The 7,310-nt window shown below is 31.8% G+C and overlaps 1 long non-coding RNA gene across 1 annotated transcript; it reads right to left on the bottom strand.

Annotated features, from left to right (window-relative positions):
• Positions 1–1,774: 1,774 nt before the first annotated feature.
• On the bottom strand, positions 1,775–5,506 carry LOC108990301. The gene is made up of 3 exons (XR_001995957.2): positions 4,036–5,506; positions 3,593–3,903; positions 1,775–2,237 (listed from the first exon to the last, which is right to left on the bottom strand). It is a non-coding gene; the product is annotated as an uncharacterized LOC108990301 (long non-coding RNA).
• Positions 5,507–7,310: the final 1,804 nt, after the last annotated feature.

Genomic DNA, 7,310 nt, shown 5'->3' on the forward strand with positions numbered 1-7,310 from the left:
TTTAATTTCAATTCTCAATCTTCTTTAATGTTATATTTTCCATCTTTAATTCTAAATCACTGTGTACTTCAAATATATATAAACATAAATATATATATTTATATATTACAAATTGTGTATATATAAATATATACAAGTCAATTATATAGACTTGTTCACAAATTATGCACTATAAAAACCACATAATTTTTAAATTAGAGTCATATTTCATTTAAATTTACAATTAACATTCGAACGTTAGTAATTGACATTCGAATGTTGGCGCAAAACATTCTTACATTCAAACGTTAATTACTAACATTTGAACGTTGGCACCAAAACATTTTACGTTTGCACGTAAGTAGCCACAATGTTTGAACGTATATGTAACTTTCGAACGTAAATTTCTTATATGTTAGAACGTAAAAAAAATCTCATCTGTCTTTAGTGACGGTTTCTATAAATCGTCACAAAAAAAAGCTTTTTAGTGTTGATTTGGGGACTGTTATAATTTCCTAACCGTCACTAAAAAGTAATTGTGTTGTAGTGAAAATATGTGATGTAATGCCATGGATATTTGCAATGCATGTAGTGGTTGAGTGGCAGGGGTTTGACATGGTTAAATAAGAGAAGTTAGGATATGTTTCTTCACTAACTAAAAACTATTGGCATACAGCAACAATCAACCATCCTTAGCATACTTTGTTTGTCGGTAAGCAAAGTATCTCCTTATTAGTGAAAAGCATATTGTTATAGTTAAACATGGCAAAATCACTTGTTTGGAGAGTGAGATGAGATGAGAGTTTTTTGAATAGAAGTAAGATAGTTTGTGAATAGTAGTGAGATAGTTTGAGTTAAGTATTTTTTAGATTTTAGAAAATAAGAGAGAAAAAGTTGAATAAAAAAGATTATAAAGTTAAAATATTGTAACGATATAGTTTTATAATATTATTTTTGGTTGGAAATTTAAAAATGTTGGAATTATTTTTTATTTTTTATTTGAAAGTTTGAAAAGTTGTAATGATTAGTTTGAAAAAATTGTAATGATTAGTTTAAAAATTTTGTATTTAAATTATATTTGAGAATAAAATGAGATAAGATAAGAATTTTGTGTCTCATCTAAGACCTCAAACCTACTTAACAAGGAAAGGTTGTGAGTCATGTATAACTTCACTAACAAAGTAAGTGTTTGTTAGTGAAGTTGATTTTAAAAACAATTATGTAATTATAAAGTGATAAAGTATAAAGGCTCAATTGATATTAGATCCCCTGGTTTATGAAGGTCATGAGGTAGAGTGATAAAGTGAAAATTATGGGCTTATAAGGTTTGTTCTTTTTGCAATTAGTTATCACCCTAGGGATGGTTGGATCCAAAGTCATGGGAACTTGTTGATGTGAACGATTATATGACAAAATCAGCCACAACCATGCAGCAACCTATGTCTATCTACTTGTAAGATATATGTATATATATAGTGAAAAGCATATATATGCTATATATGTTGAAGATCTTGGATCTGGAATGTCAGTTTATTGGTGTATGTGAAATGGATGTATTTCCAAATTGTTCAGAAACTTGATAACTATATAAGTGTGTTAAAGAGTATTCTTGGATCTGGAATGTGTTCATTTCTCATGATGATGTGCTTGATATTTTAGTGTTATGTGAATATTTTTAGCATCAGAAATTGGATCATGTACTATGTCTGTATAATATATGGATATCCATATCGTCTATGAAAAAAATCTTCTTACTGTCGTAGGGATATGAAAAAAATCTTCTCAGCTAAACTATGGGCTAATGATTTATCAAAACATCATCTAATTGCAAGGATTAGAGCTTGGGTGAAAATGATCAGAACTAACTATTTTCTACCATCGAACCTTGTAAAAAATAATGCTTTTTTCTAACAAGCTGGATTATTACTAACGGTAGTATGGTGGAACTAAAATCCACCCGCTTATATACATCTTCTTGGAAAATTCATCTATTTTCGCATAGTGAAGGAATCCAACTAGTATTTTCTACGGACAAGAAGTTTTTTTCCCGCGACTGAGCCCACCAATAAAACTTACTTATTCCGACAAGTCAAGTTTGTTGTGGGAAATAACACTTTTTCCGGCGAGTTATTTCCAACGATCGACCTACCACGAGCTAGCTATTTCCCACCAAAAATGGCCCATTTTGCTACGAACTGGCTCCACGAGAAAAAACGATATCTCATGTTGTCGTGATATATCTTCACATTAGTCTGTGCCTGCAAGCATCATGTGCACATATATATATATATATATATATATATATATATATATATATAATGAGTACGTACGTATAATATTATATCTTTCCCACTTGTTGAATTTCTTGTGGATCACTGGCTATTAATTAGTAGTTTTATTATTATTAAATTAGTGAATTTTCTAAGTCACAAGGTAATTAGTGAAACATGACTCACAATCGAACTTACATTTATTAATTGTATAAGAAATAGATTAGTGCAGCTAGCTATCTAGCAATGCTAGACGTACATATATACTATCCTGCACGCACAAATATACCATATTAGCAATATTAATAATGTAGTTCCAGTACTGATCCGTAATAAGATCAACAAATATGACTAATCCTGTCTTAAATTAATAATCATGGAGTTTTTTCTTTCTTTTTCTTTTTAAAATCTAAACCCTAAACTAACATGTTTTGCATGCCTCTGAAACAGATCGTTTCCATCCGTATCATGAGTAATTATAACGAGTAATACTATATACAGTCATGAAATGCATAAACGTTGTGCAGTCGCTTTGAAAAAGAGTAGGATCAACTATTAAAAAATTAATTTCTTTTCATGTGGGTCCTATTTTTATTCACTTTTTTCAAAACGACTGCACGGTACTTACACACTCACGACTGTAAATATCATTTCTCAATTATAATATGTTGAAGATTTAACGTAGCGTACAGTTTTTCCTACTTGGCCGGCCAAATAATTTTTTTTTTTTTTTTAATTTATAAGGGGGTGATGGTTTCCAACCCTTTTTCTATTTGGAGAACTGGATCATTTGTCATCACGTCAAATAATATTCTTATATATATAGCAAGTCACTAATTATCATAATATTCTTATATATATATATATATATTTATTGCAAGTCACTAATTCTCGCATTAAATATTTAAATACCAAGAGCCAATAATGGAAATTTCAAGTTCTGCAGATGAAAAAGAGACAAAACCAGAAGAACAATTAAACAAGATATCTGCATGATGCCGATGATGATCTATATATATATATATATATATATGGATTATTTATCTGATTTCGTCTCATTAATTAACAACAGTTTGGAACTCAGTGGGCCTAATATTTCACAGCTAGCCAGCTTGTTTAGAATCAATAAAGCAAAGCAAGGGCATATACCCTACAACTGAAGCCCCATTGCAGGACAGCTTCGACAGTGATAGAGGCACACAGATCTCCATAATTTTGAAATGACAATTATAACTCATGTCATGAATGAAGCAACAGAAAAATAAAGACATTTTTTGGAAAGCTTTTTTGGGTATAATTAATATTATTGAAGATCAGGTGGTAAATATAATTCATGGACTCACCAATCTCTCTCTCTCTCTCTCTCTCTGTGTGAGTGCTACTACATGCCAGCCAAAGGGTCCAAGTTGCAAGATGTCTGATCTCTTTAAGTTTGGTCCACTAACAAAGATGGTTGAAAAAAAAAAAAAACTGCAAAAGCTATTGATATATAGCTGAGATTATCAAACCCGATAGAACAACCGAACGTGAGAAAGCTATCTTCCTTTTTGCTGCTCACCTTTCTTCTCAGTTTCTGCCCAAATTTTCCCATCCATTCTTAGAATATTGCTCATGTGATGACTCGCCATCCACCAGTAACTGGTTCTTTGCCTTTCTGCACATGAGCCATGAAAACACACATAAACATCTATGGTGAGGATTTCTTAGAATCCATGGATAGATCTAAAACAAAAACACCCACCGATGAAGCCGCAAGAAAACTCAACAAAAATGGATTAAAAATCACCTTTTCCGATAATATATTAATTGATCTATAGCCCATGCTGCATCATCAAGATTCTCTTTCTCTTGATTTCCAGTAATAGACAAAGTATATATCCGCCCATCTCCAGCAATAAGCACCTGAAAATGTACTATTTCCACCCTAGCAAGTTTTGCTCAGAGGAATATTCACAGATCTACAGAAGGTCAGCAGAGGTCCTTGAATAGCCTATAAGATTCTACGCAGTTTGCAGAGAGAGAACTGACAATCATATAAAAATATACATACAGTAAACCCACTAGCTCATAGATTGTTTTGGGGAAAAAAAAAAAAAAAAAAAAAACAGAAGATAGAAAGAAATTAAACCCAGCTTACGGTAACAGAAAGTACTCGGAAAGAAAGGATCACCTGGGTTCAAGTGCAAAAGTGGCAGTGTTGAATGGTGCAAGAGATCATCCTCTTTAATTTGTGTAGTCGTTTATTGCCGATGCAGCATCATCAAGATTCTCACTTTCAAAAGAACTCTGGCAGAGTGCAGATTTTGCAATCACCCACTGTGCATTTGCATGTGAATCTTGATGATGCTACACCCGCAAACAACTGACTGTCATTCTATATATCGTCCATGCACAACGCCTGATTTTACCCAATATGTGCACTAATATTATATCAAGAAAGGTAGCAGAAGTACATCCGAACATTTCCATAGGGAGACCCTCGTCAAGAAAAGGAAAAACAAAAAGAAGGAAATAAAAATAAAAAGGCTGGAAAAAATAGGACATTTCATGTACGACTTAGCCCGACGCCATACAGACAAAAGATGACTTGTTGGATTGTGAGTGGTTGAAACATAAAGTACTACTACATGAGGGGTAACCCCCGAGAAGAATCTACCGTGTCCAACACGACCATAGGAACAAAACTTTCAACTCTCGAATAAAGACCTATTGAAACAAACAAAACAAAAACCCTATTCATAAGTTTTTTGAACCCCAAAGAAAGAAATTATAATTCACTACTATTTATGAAGTCACAGAAACTGGAGACTGAAACCATCTGTATCGAATAGACTGACACTTTCAAAATCATATCTGGGTCAGATTTCTCCGATTAGATTCCGGCAACAGAAAGAGTTCGAAAGAGAAGCCGAGTCAGATTCCGGCACAGGAAAAGAAAGCCCCGGTTTGCGACATATCTCTCCATGCGAGATTCCAGCGATTAAGCCCACAAAGAAAAGGTAAATCAACAAACAAAATTGATATATATCAGAAGGACAGTAAAGCAAGAAACCGATAGAGGCAAAGAGGTATATATAGTATATACATATGGATTGGGGAGAAAACAAATAAGTACAAGCAATAAAAATGAGCAAGAAACAAAGGAGAAAAAAGCATACGGTTTTGCACAGAAAAACAACAAAGAAGGACATGAATATGGCTGAGATCTATGATCTCTATATATGAGAGAGCTGAGAGAGAGAGAGAGAGAGAGAGATCACAACTCACAAGGATGAAAACAATGGAGGGAGTGACTATTGGAGGGAGATATATAGACAGGGCCGACGCGAAGTTTCATTGGCTGTCTCAAGTTTTTACCAACTTGATATTCTGATTGGTCTATGCTTAGCTGTTCAGTACTGCCCCAAGATTGGCGCAGTTAAACATCACCATCTTCCCAAAACCCTAGTTACTTTGGGTGGTGGGATGGGAGCAATGAGCTAAAGGCATCCTCTTGTGATTATAATGGACTTTTCATACTTTTCTTCTTTTTTTTTTCGTTTTTTCTCTTTTCTTTTTGTTTCTTTTATGTTTTTTCTATAAATTTGTTCTTGGAAAATGATAGAAACATATTCCTCCAATTAATGGACTCGATCCCAATTACCAAATTAGTTACGTGGAATCTCGATCCATCGGTAAATAATTATATATCAAATTTCTTAGAAATCTAAATCGACAAAAATCGTCAATTCGACCGACGAATTTTTTTTTTTTTTAAATTCTTCTAGAATAGTGATACATGATACACGTACGGAAATGCACCAGGAATATAGTGCATATATATAAATGTGTATATTTTTACATTTTTATCGTCTTCATATCATTTTTACCGTCTTTATATCATTTCATGATATGGTATTAAATGATAGGTTAACAAATAAAATATAATAAATAATTTCTAATCATTTAATTTTACATTATGAGATGATAACAAAATTATAAGAATTAAGATGATGAGCAATATTACTTATTCACAAATACTGTAAAAAAGGCACCGTACGTCCTAGTGCATGCATTCCCTGGTACGAAATATTTCTCAACTATATATGGATAACACAAGTTTCCTGATGCTTAGATGCATCATGCATGCACTTTAGTACATGTGCCATAAATATGGCCAGAATCCGGTTTCACCAATCACTAGATATCATATGATTACTTTGACGTTGTTCTACATGAGTAAGAGTCTTTTTTAGATTCAGGTCTCTAAAGTTTCTAGTAATTTAACATATGCTCCACACGATTAATTAGCCTCTTTTTTGTAAGTCAGACCTCAAAGTTTCTGTCCAAACTTAAGAATAAAGTACTGAAAGAGGTATTAATTCACACATCAAGACAAATAAAACATTTACAACTATTCAAGTAAATTTACCAATATTAAATATATATATATATATATATATATGAAATAAATATTAATGTAGGACTTGCAAGCATAATTCCCAACCGGCTAGGGAAAATTTTAACTAAATTTAACTAAAAGTTGCACTTTTTTCTGATTTAGCTATCCAGTACTTATTTTATTCACATTTCTACATCTCCCATTCTATTTTAGCCATTTATTTTTATTATTTTAATTAAAATATTATTTTCTTATTTTTTTTATTCTTTATCTCACAATCATAATTTCCAAATTCTTATTCTTCCAACTGTTTTATTTTTCAAAATCTATTCTTTATAAATACTTTTCATTTTTATTTGAGCAATATTAGGTATAGTCTTCATTTAAGGACTGCAATGCAAGTCTAGATAATTTTATCTTTAAAATTTTTTAAAATTATAAAACTATCCTTCAAAAAATATAGCTTTTTCTCATTTAATAAAAGGTTTGTATATACAGTCTCTAAATGAGAACTGTAAATAAAATTTCTCTTTTTATTTTACATTTTTGATCTAATATATGATCATATTTACGGTTATTTGTTTTCCACATTTTCTTCCCTAACAATCATTTTTTCAAAATCGTTAACATTTCCTAACAACCATACTTTTCAAAGTTTGTCCGTTTCTAACGATAAGGAT

Source organism: Juglans regia, chromosome 14 (genome assembly GCF_001411555.2).
Source record: "Juglans regia cultivar Chandler chromosome 14, Walnut 2.0, whole genome shotgun sequence".
In the NCBI taxonomy this organism is placed as follows: domain Eukaryota; kingdom Viridiplantae; phylum Streptophyta; class Magnoliopsida; order Fagales; family Juglandaceae; genus Juglans; species Juglans regia.